Raw genomic sequence first — 15638 nt, forward strand, 5'->3', positions numbered from 1 at the left:
ATTTCATTTTCAGATTTTTCATCATTAGTGTATAGGAATGCCACAGATTTCTGTGCATTAATTTTGTATCCTGCTGCTTTACCAAATTCATTGATTATCTCTGGTAGTTTTCTGGTAACATCTTTTGGATTGTCTATGTATACTAGCATGTCATTTGAAAACAGTGACTGCTTTACTTCTCCTTTTCTGTTTTGGATTCCTTATATTTCTTTTTCTTCTCTGATTGCTGTGACTAATATTTCCAAAACTATGTTGAATAAGAGTGGTGAGGGTGGGCAACCTTGTCTTGTTCATGATCTTAGTGGAAATGGTTTCAGTTTTTCACCTTTGAGGACCTTGTTGGCTGTGGGTTTATCATATATGGCCTTGACTAGGTTGAGGAAAGTTCCCTCTATGCCTACTTTCTGGAGGGTTCTTATCATAAATGGGTGTTGAATTTTGTTGAAAGCTTACTCTACATTTATTGAAATTATCATATGGTTTTTCTCCTTCAATTTCTTAATATGGTGTTTCACGTTGATTGATTTGCATATATTGAAGAATACTTGCATTCCTGGAATAAACCCCACTTGATCATGGTGTATGATCCTTTTAATGCGCTGTTGGATTCTGTTTGCTAATATTTTATTGAGGATTTTTGCATCTCTGTTCGTCAGTGATATTGGGCTGTAGTTTTCTTCTTCTGTGACATCTTTGTCTGCTTTTGGTATCAGGGTGATGGTGGCCTTGTAGTATGAATTTGGGAGTGTACCTCCATCTGCTATATTTTGGAAGAGTTTGAAGAGGCTAGGTGTTGGCTCTTTTCTAAATGTTTTATAGAATTCGCCTGTGAACCCAAGTGGTGCTTGGCTTTTGTTGCAAGATTTGTAATCACAGTCTCAATTTCAGTGCTTGTGATTGGTCTGTTCATATTTTCTATTTCTTCCTGGTTCAGTCTTGGCAGGTTGTGCATTTGTAAGAATTTGTCCATTTCTTCCAGAGTGTCCATTTTATTGGCATAAAGTTGCTTGTAGTACTCTCTCATGATCTTTTGTATTTCTGCAGTGTCAGCTGTTACTTGTCCTTTTTCATTTCTAATTCTATTGATTTGAGTCTTCTTTTTTTTCTTGATGAATCTGGCTAATGTTTTATCTATTTTGTTTATCTTCTTAAAGAAACAGGTTTTAATTTTATTGATCTTTGCTATCATTTCCTTCATTTCTTTTTCATTTATTTCAGATCTGATCTTTACGATTTCTTTCCTTCTGCTAACTTTGGGGTTCTTTTGTTCTTATTTCTCTAAATGCTTTAGGTGCAAGGTTAGGTTCTTTATTTGAGGTGTTTCCTGTTTCTTAAGGTAGTTTTGTATTGCTATAAACTTCCCGCTTAGAACTGCTTTTGCTGCATTCCATAGGTTTTGGGTCGTTCTGTCTCCATTGTCACTTGTTTCTAAGTATTTTTTGATTTCCTCTTTGATTTCTTCAGTGATCACTTCGTTAGTAAGTAGTGTATTGTTTAGCATCTATGTGTTTGTATTTTTTACAGATCTTTTCCTGTAATTGATATCTAGTCTCACAGCATTGTGGTTGGAAAAGATACATGATATGATTTCAATTTTCTTAAATTTACCAAGGCTCGATTTGTGACCCAAGATAAGATCTATCCTGGAGAATGTTCCATGAGCACTTGAGAAAAATGTGTATTCTGTTGTATTTGGATGGAATGTCCTATAAATATCAATTAATTCCATCTTGTTTAATATACCATTTAAAACTTGTGTTTCCTTATTTATTTTCATTTTGGATGAAATTGGTGAACGTGGGGTGTTAAAGTCCCCTACGATGAATGTGTTACTGTCAATATTCCCTTTTATGGCTGTTAGTATTTGCCTTATGTATTGAGGTGCTCCTATGTTGGGTGCATAAATATTTACAATTATTATATATTCTTCATGGATCGATCCCTTGATCATTATGTAATGTCTTTCTTTATGTCTTGTAATAGTCTTTATTTTAAAGTCTATATTGTTTGATATGAGAATTGCTACTCCAGCTTTCTTTTGATTTCCATTTGCATGTAATATCTTTTTCCATCCCCTCACTTTCAGTCTGTATGTGTCCCTAGGTCTGAAGTGGGTCTCTTGTAGAAAACATATATATGCGTTCTTTTTTGTATCCATTCAGCCAGTTTGTGTCTTTTGGTCGGAGCATTTAATCCATTTACACTTAAGGTAATCATTGATATGTATGTTCCTATTCCCATTTCCTTAATTGTTTTCGGTTTGTTATTGTGGGGCTTTTCCTTCTCTTGTGTTTCTTTCCTAGAGAAGTTCCTTTAGCATTTGCTGTAAAGCTGGTTTGGTGGTGCTGAACTCTCTCAGCTTTTGCTTGTCTGTAAAGGTTTTAATTTCTCCATCAGATCTGAATGAGGTCCTTGCTGGGTAGAGTAATATTGGTTGTATTTTTTTCTCCTTCGTCACTTAAAATATGTCCTGCCACTCCCTTCTGGCTTGCAGAGTTTCTTTTGAAAGATCAGCTGTTAACCTTATGGGGATACTCTTTTCTGTTATTTGCTGTTTTTCCCTTCCTGCTTTTAATATTTGTTCTTTGTATTTAATTTTTGATAGTTTGAGTAATATGTGTCTTGGTGTGTTTCTCCTTGGATTTATCCTGTATGGGACTCTGTGTGCCTCCTGGACTTGATTAACTATTTCCTTTCCCATATTAGGGAAGTTTTCTACTATAATCTATTAAAATATTTTCTCATTCCCTTTCTTTTTGTCTTCTTCTTCTGGGACCCCTATAATTTGAATGTTGGTGTGTTTAATGTTTTCCCAGATGTCTCTGAGACTGTCCTCTGTTGTTTTCATTCTTTTTTCTTTCTTCTGCTCTGCAGTATTTATTTCCACTATTTTATCTTCCAGGTCACTTATCCGGTCTTCTGCCTCAATTATTATGCTATTGATGCCTTCTAGAGTATTTTAAATTTCACTTATTGTGTTGTTCAACTTTGCTTCTTTCCTCTTTAGTTCTTCTATGTCCTTATTAAATGTTTCTTGCATTTTCTATATTCTATTTCCAAGATTTTGGATCATCTTTACTATCATTATTCTGAATTCTTTTTCAGGTAGACTGCTTATTTCCTCTTCATTGTTTAGGTCTGTTGTGTTTTTATCTTGCTCCTTCATCTGCTGTGTGTTTTTCTATCTTCTCATTTTGCTTATCTTACTGTTTCGGGTGTCCTTTTTGCCAGCTGCAGGTTTGTAGTTCCCATTGTTTTTTGTGTCTGTCCCCAGTGTCTAAAGTTGGTTCAGTGGGTTGTGTAGGCTTCCTGGTGGAGCAGGCTAGTGCCTGTATTCTGGTGGATGAGTCTGGATCTTATCTTTCTGGTGGGCAGGTCCATGTCTGGTCATGTGTTTTGGGGTGTCTGTGGCCTTATTATGAATTTAGGCAGCCTCTCTACTAATGGGTGTGGTTGTGTTCCTGTCTTGCTAGTTGTTTGGCATAAGGTGTCCATCACTGTAGTTTTCTGGTTGTTGATTTTAGCTGGGTCTTGGTGTTGAGATGGAGATCTCTAGGAGATTTTCGCCATTTGATATTACGTGGAGTTGGGAAGTCTCTTGTGGACCAGTGCCCTGAATTTGTCTCCCATCTCAAAGGCACAGAACTGACTCTTTGCTGGAGCACCAAGAGCCTTTCATCCACATGGAAAAAGAGGAAAAGGGGAAAATATAATATATCTTGCTCTCAATGTCCACCTCCTCAATTTGGGATGATTTGTTGTCTACTCAGGTATTTCATGGATGCAGTGTACTTGAAGTTGATTGTGGAGATTTTATCTGCTGCTCCTTAGGCTGCTGGGAAAGATTTCCCTATCTCTTCTTTGTTCGCATAGCTCCTGGGTCTCAGCTTTGGATTTGGACTTGCCTCTGCCTGTAGGTCGCCTGAGGGCATCTGTTCTTCACTCAGACAGGACGAGGTTAAGGAGCAGATGATTCGGGGTCTCTGGTTCCCTCAGGTCAGTGGTAGGGATGGGTACGGAGTGTGGGGCAAGCCTGCGGTGTCAGAGGCCATCATGATGTTGCAGTAGCCTGAGGCACACTATGCTTTCTCCTGGGGAAGTTGTCCCTGGATCATGGGACCCTGGCAGTGGTGGGCTGCACAGGCTCCCCGATGGGGAGGTGTGGATAGTGACCTGTACTCACACACAGGCTTCTTGTTGGTGGCAGCAGCAGCCTTAGCATCTCATGCCCATCTCTGGGGTCCTTGCTGTTAGCTGCAGCTTGCGCCGGTCTCTGGAGCTCCTTTATGCAGTGCGCTTAATCCCCTCTCATCACGCACCAGGAAACAAAGAGGGAAGAAAAATTATCTTGCCTCTTCGGCAGGTCTAGGCTTTTTCCCGGACTCCCTCCAAGCTAGCTGTGGTGCACTAACCCCTCAGGCTGTGTTCACGCCTTCAGTCCTCTCCCTGTGATCCAACAGAAGCCCAAGCCTCAGCTCCCAGCCCCCGCCCACCCTGGTGGGTGAGCACCCAAGCCTCTTGGACTGGTGAGTGCTGGTCATCATCGATCCTCTGTACAGGAATTTCTCAGCTTTGCCCTCCACACCCTGTTACTGCACTCTCCTCCATGGCTCTGAAGCTTGCCCCCTCTGCCACCCACAGTCTCCACCTGCGAAGGGGTTTCTAGTGTGTGGAAACTTTTCCTCCTTCACAGCTCCCTCCCACTGGTGCAGGTTCCATCCCTATTCTTTTGTCTCTGTGTATTCTTTTTTCTTTTGCCCTACCCAGGTACATGGGGAGTTTCTTGCCTTTTGGGAGGTCTGATGTCTTCTGCCAGCCTTCAGTGGATGTTCTGTAGGAGTTGTTCCACGTGTAGATGTATTTCTGATGTATCTGTGGGGAGGAAGGTGATCTCCACATCTTACTCTTCTGACATCTTCCCCCTCCTAAAACTTTTAATAATAGATCATTTCAAAGATTTATGAAAAAAGATATTTTATAAACTGTTGACGTCCCTATGGTCCAAGGTACTGATTATGGTTATGGATGAATGATTTCTCTACTCAGAATCCTTCAAAAACATTTTGAATTCAATTAAATGCCTTGAAAATATTTTTCTAACACCATGCTTGTTAACATGAAGGTGGCAGCTATGTGATTTGAATACCATACTTTTGTTGGTTCTTAGAGGGGTGTTTTTGTGAAAATTTTCCCTTTGCTCCATTTTATTAACTGTTGAAAAACATGCTTTATTTGGTTAATTTTTAAAAACTTAAGCAGAGATAAATGAAACTTTAGTAAGGACAACTTTTTATTTTTCAGATCAGAATTGCTAGGTAACTAATTTGTGAATTAAATATCACTTGGATTTGTCTGAATGTACATTGTTCAGTTTAATTTAAAAATGAAAATCAATTTGATATAATTCCCTAACTAGTGGATTGGATGTTAAAAAAATCTGTAAAGTTAAAAAAATTAATCTGCTATTCACACTGAGAAGAGCACACTTCACACTTTTCTAGAACCTTGGAAGGAAATGATATGGCTAATTAGGTATGTTAAGCTAACTATATAGTTTTGTTTTTTAATCAACTGTTCTTTCTTGTACAGAACAATATGCAGGAAAATTTTAGTGTTCGTTCCCCTATTTATGCAATCATCAATTTTAGCATGTAATTTTCTTATTTTACAGGGGATATATTAAAATATAGAAGTATACATGTAAATTTAATCTATCTTTTATTTGGTAAGAGTGTTACAAATGGCTTATTTTCTTTCTTCAACAGTATGCATTTAGAGTTGCAATTTTAACTTTTTTTCATGAAAACCTCAAATTCAATTGGTCAAATTTATGACAAAGTTTTCTTATTCAATATATTGCATATTCTTTACTCTCTTTTTGTTGATGTATGATGATTACTGAGTGACTTTATCTAACTTACTTGATATGTATAACCCTAAGACACGGCAAAACCTTTGAATGTAGATAACAACGTGTCACTGAAACTTTTAATTTGCCCAGTTTTGAACTAACAACATTTAGCAGAATAACACCAATACTATAAGTAACTTTCTCTGCCAATTTGATAATTATTTTCTTAGACCATCTTCAAATTTGACTCTTTACCTAACTTAGTTTCATTCAATTTCTTAAAATTTTACAAAGAAGAAGCTCCTGGCTATTTACATATAATTTTTATATTTAAAATTTAAGTCACTAAACACAATACCCAAAATTATATGAATCATAAACATGAGGAATAACACTCACATAGCAGGTATTTTTTTGTTGTTCTTGATGATAGTGTGGTGGTGTTTTGTTTTGTTTCAGTGACCATTTTTTTTTTTTTTTTTTTTGCGGTATGCGGGCCTCTCACTGTTGTGGCCTCTCCCGTTGCGGAGCACAGGCTCCGGACGCACAGGCTCAGCGGCCACGGCTCACGGGCTTAGTTGCTCCGCGGCATGTGGGATCTTCCCGGACCAGGGCACGAACCCGTGTCTCCTGCATCGGCAGGCGGATTCTCAACCACTGCGCCACCAGGGAAGCCCTCAGTGACCATTTTTAATTGTGTGTCAGTGTTATATATAGTTGAGTGTAATGGGTTTATTTTTACTGTCTTTCTTTTCACTTGCTCTTAGGTAAATGTTAGTTCTCAGTAAGTCATCTCTCAGTTTCCACCTTACTCTTTTTGCAGTCACAAGGTGGGTTCCCTTTGAAGGCTGAAATGCAATAGTTCTGTTTCACAAAATCAGTGTTACAAGAGAGCATATAGAGTAAACTTCTGGTTAACAAGATGAACTGTCAGTTTGGTTTTTTCTCAGTCAGGGGTTGGCAGTAACTGAAGTATGACAGCTTGTATTCTTCCATTACTTCTGTAGTTTTGCCACCTCATTCAAGATTCAGGTTACTCAAGTAACCTGAATGGTACCCTGCTTGTGGGCTGTAAGAAGTAGGAGAAAGAAATCTCACTACTTTTCCTTTTCTTCTGAGGCCTATGCCCTGGTTCAGTAACCATGCTGAACCAGCAGAGAGTGAAAGAGGGAGGCTAGCTAGCCTCTTTACCTCTTTCCTCAAGGACCAAATGGAACTTGTGAGTAGACAAGAGTTTTCCCTCAGACCACAGATTACCACCCCTTCCACTATGTAGTAAGATGCACAATAAGGGGTTAGGTGGTACCCATAATTAAATTGCCCTTGATTTTGTAAAAACAACAGCTATCATTTTTCAGGAAAGTTGAACATTTAAATGTACAAATTTAGTAGTGGTCCATATGCCCTAAAACATTGGACAAAATTTATATTATGTATGAATATAAAGTAATTAGATTATTTCCCCATGTAGTTTATGGAGTGAGTCTCATTACCTTATATACCTTATCTTAAGAGAGTTATGAAATAAATGTTTTTGAAAATCAAATTTTATAGATAACTATGGTTGTGTGACTTGAATACTATACTGATCATATGTGATAATTAAAAGTGGTCCTCTTTTTTCTGAGAAAGGCATCCTATTCAGTAATTTAGTAAAATATTTCACTAATTTCTCACTTCTGTCTTGCTGCTTTTTTTTTTTTGCGGTATGCGGGCCTCTCACTGTAGTGGCCTCTCCCGTTGCGGAGCACAGGCTCCGGACGCGCAGGCCCAGCAGCCATGGCTCACAGACTTAGTTGCTCCGCGGCATGTGGGATCTTCCCGGACCAGGGCACGAACCCGTGTCTCCTGCATCGGCAGGCGGACTCTCAACCACTGCACCACCAGGGAAGCCCATGTCTTGCATTTTTAATGCCAAACTAATTTAGCAGTTGGGAAGAATAAACAAAATTATTTTCCTATAAAAAATACTGTTTTAGCATGCAATATTTTAGGCATCCTGTGGTTCCGTTAGTGTTGTCTTACCCATATTATTTACATCACAACCATGTATACTATTTACAGTTCTACAGTTTTATCTCCTTGTATTTTTAAGACTGCCAGTAAATATTTACAATTTTGTCAAATATGTGTCACAAAAATAAATATGTATGTTTAAGCACTCTTGTTAGTGAGCTTTCTTCATAGGTTCTATCAGAAATGCATTGTATTCAAGAATCTTTTTCCAAATCTTCTGGTCCCTTAACGTTCGGTCAATAAACTTCTTGGACATTAAGCTGGACTCAACCAGATAACTTGATAACTATGAGATCACTTTCATTTGTCCATCAAAAAGTCCAAGAAAACATGAAGTTTTAGGAACTATGAGATGTAAAATATTATTTGGAGGTTAGCTGTTATTTTGTTTAGTGATAAAGAAACTGTATCTCTTTACTAAATACAAAACTAGGCTTGATGAAGTAAGTGTTTTACTTCTCCACAACTCATCACCTCCAGCCATATTATTCCACAGGTTAATAGAGGGTTGCCATTCAGAATAAACTAGTAAGTAGACTCCAATCTAATTCCAAAATTTCTGATAAAAGACATCCATAATAAATGTATTTATATAATTATTTATACATTCTGAATTTAGATTTTTCATTTATTATTTTGGATTGTAAGATTTGATACAGCTCTGTTTTGATGTTTAGTGTCTTGGTGTGTTCCTTTAACTATTAGAACCACTTTGTAAGGTGTTAGTTTTTATAATCTGTGTTCACCTATCTTTGAGAGCTCAGCAAGTGGAGAGGATACAATACGTCTGGAAGTTCCAACATTATTCCTGAGAGTTTCAACATTACCAATGGGAATTCCAACACTACTTCTCTTGGGAAGTCCACCATTGCCCCTAGGAACTTCAAAATTACCAATGGGGACACCACCTCTGCCCCTGGGAATTCCAGAATTATCCAAAGGAACAGTAGTATTATCCATGGGGATCCTAACATTATTCATGGAAGCCCCAATATTACTCATGGGGACTCCAATCTTGCTCCTGGGAATCCGAGCATTATCCATGGAAACCCCAACATTGCCGATGGGAACTCCAACATTAACCTTGGGGATGATGACATTATTCCTGGGAACTCTAACATTGCCCCTGGGAAATCTGGTATTATCTCCAGGCATTCCAGTTTTATCCCTCATTGCAGAAGAATTCTCAAAACTTGGATTGATAGGAAGATGTTCTCCAGAAGGTGACAAAATGGTCGTTTGCCAAGCTACTTCAATGCTGTCACTTTCCTTTGCATTTTCTAAAACAGAAAATCAAAATTTGTTTTTAAATGATTAAAGATTGCCTTTCGTTTCAAGAAAAAAATCCTATGAGTAAGAATGAGAGACTAATAATTCCAAATTTGATCTCAGTCCAATTGTTTTACAATTTAAAATTACACGGCAATAGTATCACAGTATGTAACCTTTTGTTTAGCAAAATATCTTGATAAGCTGTTTTGGGTGTAAAAGATAGACAGAGAAAAATAATAATCTAGATAAAAAGTCACACACGATGACCAGGAATCTGGGGTAATGGAAAATATAAAAGGGAGTGGAAGGAGAGGAAGAGAGAGGCTAAGTAACACTGTGATGGGAGGTGGACTACAGAAGGATGTTAACCAATGAGAAATTACAGTGGTGGGTAGCTGAAAGGCTTTTAGGAACAAAGACATTTAGTATTCAATTTTATTTCTTTTGTAGTTTGAGAAATTAATGAGATTAAGAATTCAGTGGTAACATGAAATCAGAGAGGGGTAACCATGAGGATGGAAGCACATAAGAATTTGCAGGAATCTTGAGGAGGGGATTGGATGTGAGATTGAGATTGATCCAATTTTAAGATGAAGTGATCCAAGCTGATTTGGGGTTATACTTGGATTTCAGTTGTTGATAAAGAATCTCTCAGAGCCCTAAATATGTGTAGAAAAAGAAACAAATTATATAATGGTCAGATTATGTTTTCCAGACAAAGTTTAGGCTAGATTCCAGATACTGGAACTACCTTTGATAGTTTGGTGGGGCTCCTTCTACGAGAGGTTTCTAACTGATGACACCATTTTCAGGAAATTATGCGGGTAGGCTACTAACAGGAGTTAAATTAAAAATTCCTAATACTATATGGTATCTATAGTAGCATTGTTTATATGTTTAAATAGCTGTAATGATAAAAACAAAAACGTTACCTTATATTTAATAGCAAAGATCAATCTAGGATTTAAAAATACATTATAAATACACATAAAATACATTCTAAATACTTCTATTAATATTACTTTTAAGCAGGCACAGGCTATAATATTAATCATTCATTTGTCAATTAATATTTTCTAGCCACTAGGGTGCACACATGCAGGAGGAAATGGAGAGATTCTCCTCCTCCTCCTCCCCCTCTCCTGCTGCTTCCCTTCTTCCTCTTCATCTTTCTCCTCCCCATCCTTCTTTTTCTTCTTTTTTTTCCTTCTTCTTCTTTAAACAGCAGGATCAGGTCCATTATCCTATTAATTTTCTAATCTAAGCCCCTATTATTTAGTTACTGGGTGATAGGTGTGCAGGATAAAATGTTCTATTCTATTGATTAAAAACCATGATACAATGTCATTCTCTGAAGATTACCCACCTAACTGGAAGTTGTTTTTAGAAGATAATTTTTTTAAATTTCTAAAGTTATAACCAGTCTGTATATTTAAGAGTTTACTTTCATATGGTTAATACTGGTGTCTGATTTAATTTATACAGCCTAATGTCAGACTGTAAGCACCAAATATAAGGCTTAAATTATAAGATCGTATCCATTTTTTTAGAATAAGCTAATGTTTTATCGAAAGAAATAGATTTCCAGGTGGTGAGTTTGAAAATAAATTCACTGAAGAAAATCTATTTGTCTGGAAAATTATATGTGATTTATAAAAGCAGTCACAGAAAGTTCAAAAGTCTTACCTCTTGTAAGCAAATTATGATCACTTGGGAAGAAGAAGCATGTCTCCTCTGGGTTTAATGTTAACTCAGGTGCATTTACTTTTTGGTTTCTGCTATCACTGTATTGTGGCAAGCTGTGGCTGTGCTGCTTCTGGAGCTTAGGACGCTGGGGAAGCAATGGGAAAGGTCCTTGCAAAGCATGGAGATGGTGAGCCCTGAGTGAGGTGGTTATTTGATTCTCCTCTGGTGGCAGCTGGAGGTAGCCAATTTCTCTTTCTTCTGTAGGAGTAATTTGGAGTATGTGGAGTCCTTCACTGTTCAGTGGTGCCTCTAAGAGCTCTTCCCAGGAACGCCGGAAGATGGGTCTTTCTCTAAAAGGATACATGCTTCTTGCTACTTCCAAGTCATCACTTCCTGGGGACTCTGCATTTTCTGAAGATTCCAGCCACAGATTTCTTGGGTTTCTTGGGTGACTGTTTTCTGAGGATGGTGAACATTTATTTATTAAAGCTTACAGGTGTATAAGCCCAGTTAATTTCAAAGTTGGAATTTCTGTATCATCTAGCTTCTCATTTCCAGGCACACCAGCAACAAGTATTGTGGTGACTTTCCCCCTTTCCTCTGGACTGGCAATTCCTGCAACTTCTAAAAGTTGAGATTCTGTTACCCTTGGAGATTTAACTGACATTTTCTCTAGGCAAAGAAGCCCTGAAGGTTTTGGTCTTATAAGGACAATGCTCTCTAACTCTTTATTTACGGGGGGGGGTGGTGGTGGTAGAGGTGGTCACCCTCACCACCTGACTTGTAATCCCCAAGTCCCTCTGATGGGTACCTTCTCTGATGTGTTGATGGGAGACCATGGTTGATTTCTGTTGTTTTTGTCTTCTGGCCTCTTCTTGAACTCCTGGATCAATAGGACGAAAATAGATGAACTCATCAGAAACGTCTTGAGCACGTCTGTATTGGAAGGTTGGACTCGCAGAAACAATCTGAAAGAAAATTCAAGTTCAAAACATTACATAATACAATAAAAGCCCATGTGATTAAACCATTAATTAAAAAAATCAGACTATGAACTTTTTTTGCTATCCAGAAATAAATACAGTTCATTGTATTACATTAACACATTTAATACCTTCTCTTGTTTTTGACACATACTATCCTAGATCTGTAAGTCTAGATACTGTAAACATACTCAGATTACTCCAAATCTGTTGAGAAATATAAGGAATCTCCTAAAGAATTTTTTCCTTCAAGGTATACATTATTCTAATCTAGTGTTTCCCAAAGTGTTTCCTAGCACCTTAGTCTCATCAATGGCTCCAACACACACACACACACACACACACACACACACACACACGGACATGCACACGCACACACACACACAGAGGATTCCATGGATAATAATAATTTAGAAAATAGTATATATTCCGTCTTACAACTTCATAATGTAGAGGAGCCTATTAAAGGTTGAGAAGTTTTTTTATTAATATATGACTCACTGTGTTAACCATGTCTTATATTTTCTGTATTCTGATGCTTTGATATCTGGGGCCTTGCTGACTCTGAAGGGACTGCCCCTTACAGCGTTAGTCAATTCCTATAAATAGTATACAACTCATCCATAAACAAGCTTTTCATACACAAACCAAACAGTTTAGAGCCCACACTCAACCACCTCTTTTATCAGGCTCTCAAACTCTGGGCCACTCTCTACCTACCTTAATCATCCCAGGGCCAGGTATCATATAACTATGAACAACTCCTAGGTCCCAGAGCCTGCTAAAATTATACAAATTAGCCAATCCTAAACCTGCGTACCCTGGCTTGCCTGTTTCTTCCTGTGGAAACCACAGTGAAGCCTCCATTACAAGGGTGCCCCCTCCACTTGGAATCTGTAAGTATAACATACTATCTTTTCAATGGCAATTATCTCCTGATCTGTTGGCCTTATCATACCTAAATAATAAAACCTGTATTAAAACAGTTGGCACAGTGATCAGTGTGGTTTGGCTTCAGACTGGAATGATATGTCATTAGACTCTTCTTGACTTACTGACTGGGTCTATCAGACTGCCTGGGACAGTGACTCTGCTTGCTGGCATGTTCTTGTGCTATGGCTCTGATTTCTGTTCCATTTATTGGGAGTTACCATGAATTTCCAACCTAAATTTGGAATTCAAAAGCTGAGTCATCCCCAAGTTCGGGGCTGAGCTTAGTCAATTGCCTAGATACCTGGACAGTGCTCCTGAGGGAACTCTTTTATATAGTTTAGCTAAACTTATGAAAGGTTCCTCTGAGGTATAACGTCCCTCCAAGTATTGTGGGGTGGACCTGATTAGTCGACCAGGCAACAATGACAAGTAGTAGAGCAAATTAGTTGCTATTTTACATGTTTAAGCCTGACCTGTTGAGTGGAAGGAAAGTGATCTTCAGAGGTTCTTGTGTGTTGTGAGGGACACACAGAGTCAGTGTGAGGACATTCACCTCAGGGACCATGGCATGGCACCCCAAAAAGGTGTCATTCTGGATATAAACTCTTGTGTTGCTGCATGCCTTGCTGCTGTTGCAATTTGTCCTCTGACCAGTAGGGCACAAGGATACTTGTCACCCTTGGATACAAGTGGCATATGCATAAAGTAAAAGGAAAAGGGGAAAGGACACTTTATCCCTGCCCCACCTAAAACCATCAAGGAGGTTATGCAACTGATTCAATTTATAAAATGCCTTATTGAGCACTGCTGCTTACTAGCGTGCCTAGGGCCTTATGCTCAAAATCCAGAGACTCAAAAATACTGGTAAGGCCACTGTTACTCTCTTGGAAGTGGATCCAAGCACCTCAGAGGTTAATTAGGACACCTTAGAGAGGGAGGTTTTTATCTATGGACAGGGCCACTCAGGACTACCAGAAGTTTATCTAGTAAATACCTAAAAGATAAAAAATTGGGGGACAGGGCTTCCCTGGTGGCGCAGTGGTTGAGAATCCGCCTGCCGATGCAGGAGACACGGGTTCGTGCCCTGGTTCGGGAAGATCCCACATGCCGCGGAGCGGCTGGGCCCGTGAGCCATGGCCGCTGAGCCTGCGCGTCCGGAGCCTGTGCTCCGCAACGGGAGAGGCCACAGCAGTGAGAGGCCCGCATACCGTAAAAAAAAAAAAAAAAAAAAAAAAAAAAAAAAAATTGGGGGACAGACAGAAGACAAAAGTAAAAAAAGAGAGAAGAAAAGAAAGAAATTTCATCCTCCAAGAGATAAAAGCTATTCTAAAAGATTTTGTTAAAAAAGACAATGAAAAGGGACTAATACTTCAGACAGGGGGCTAACTTTGCTATAGCTCTCTGGATTCAAATCCCAATCCCTGGGAAGTGGACTGGAAAAATCTGAAACAAGAAATGACTTCCTAGAGGCAGGCCACCGGGCCCCTTCTTTCTCCCTACTTTTCCTGTAACCACCTAGAAAGTCTACTCTATGAGCTAATAGCCAAAGACAGAAACTAAACACTGCAGATGTAAGTAACAAGAAACCCCATTTAAAAAGAATAATAAGAAGAAAAAGAAACAGAAAACCCCCCCAAAAAACCCACACAAAACAACCTCAACCTATATAAAGGCATACAAAATAAAAGGTAAATAAATAAATAATATATAAATATGTATTTTTAATATATTTAATATATTTAAAATTTTATATATTAAATTAATTGTATGTGTGTCTATCTATCTATGTATCTAGTTATATATATGAGGGTCCATAATTTGATCCAACTGGAAACCCAAAATTTACTAAAAGGAATTATTTTTAAAAATTTAAATATCTTATGTAGAAGTATATGCTTACATAGAAGTGAAATGAATGGCAGCAATAATACAGGGGATGGGAGGAAGTTAGTTCATCTATTTTGTTATAAGGTACTTAACACTACCTGTGAAGTGGTATAGTGTTATTTGAAAATGGAAGTGGATTAGCTGTGAAAGTGTTGCAAAGTCTAGGGCAACCACTAAAAAAAGCTAAGAAAGAAGAGGAAAAAAAATCATATAAAATGCTCCATTAAAACCACAAAAGGCAGAGAAAGAAATAAGGACAAAGAACAAGGGCAACAAATAGAGAACAGTGACAAACATGGTGCATATTAACCCAACTATATCAATAATCATTTTGAACTTCATTGGTCTAGGTGCACCAATTAAAATACAGAGATTGTTCAAGTGGATCAAAAAGCAAGACTCGCATATATGCTGTCTACAAAAAACTCACTTTAAGACACATATAGATTAAAAGTAAATGGTTGGAGAAAAAATACCATGCTAACACTAATTAAAAGAAAGCAGGAGTAGCTATATTAATTTCAGACAGAACAGACTTCTAAGCAAGGAAAGCTATCAGGGAAAAAGAAGGGCATTGTATAATGATAAAACAGTCAGTTCTCTAAGAAGACAACAATCCTTAACATGTATGCACCTACCAACAGAACATCAAACTACATGAGCCAAAATCTGATAGAAGTGCAAGGAAAAATAGATGAATCCACTATCATAGTTGGGGACTTCAACACCCCTCAGTTAAAAGAGGACAGGAAAAAAATAAGGATAGATGTAGTAGGTAGATAATCAGTAAAGACATAGTTAAACTAAACAACTCCATCAATCAACTTGATATAATGGACATATATAGACTACTTCATTCAACAACAGCAGAATACACATTCTCAAACTCACATGGGGCATTCACCAAGATAGACCATATTCTGGGCCACAAGACACACCTCAACAAATTTAAAATAATAGGAATCATATAATGTTTGCTCCTCTCAGACCGCAGTGGAATTCAAATAAAT

Source organism: Kogia breviceps, chromosome X (assembly GCF_026419965.1).
Source record: "Kogia breviceps isolate mKogBre1 chromosome X, mKogBre1 haplotype 1, whole genome shotgun sequence".
Lineage (NCBI taxonomy): Eukaryota > Metazoa > Chordata > Mammalia > Artiodactyla > Physeteridae > Kogia > Kogia breviceps.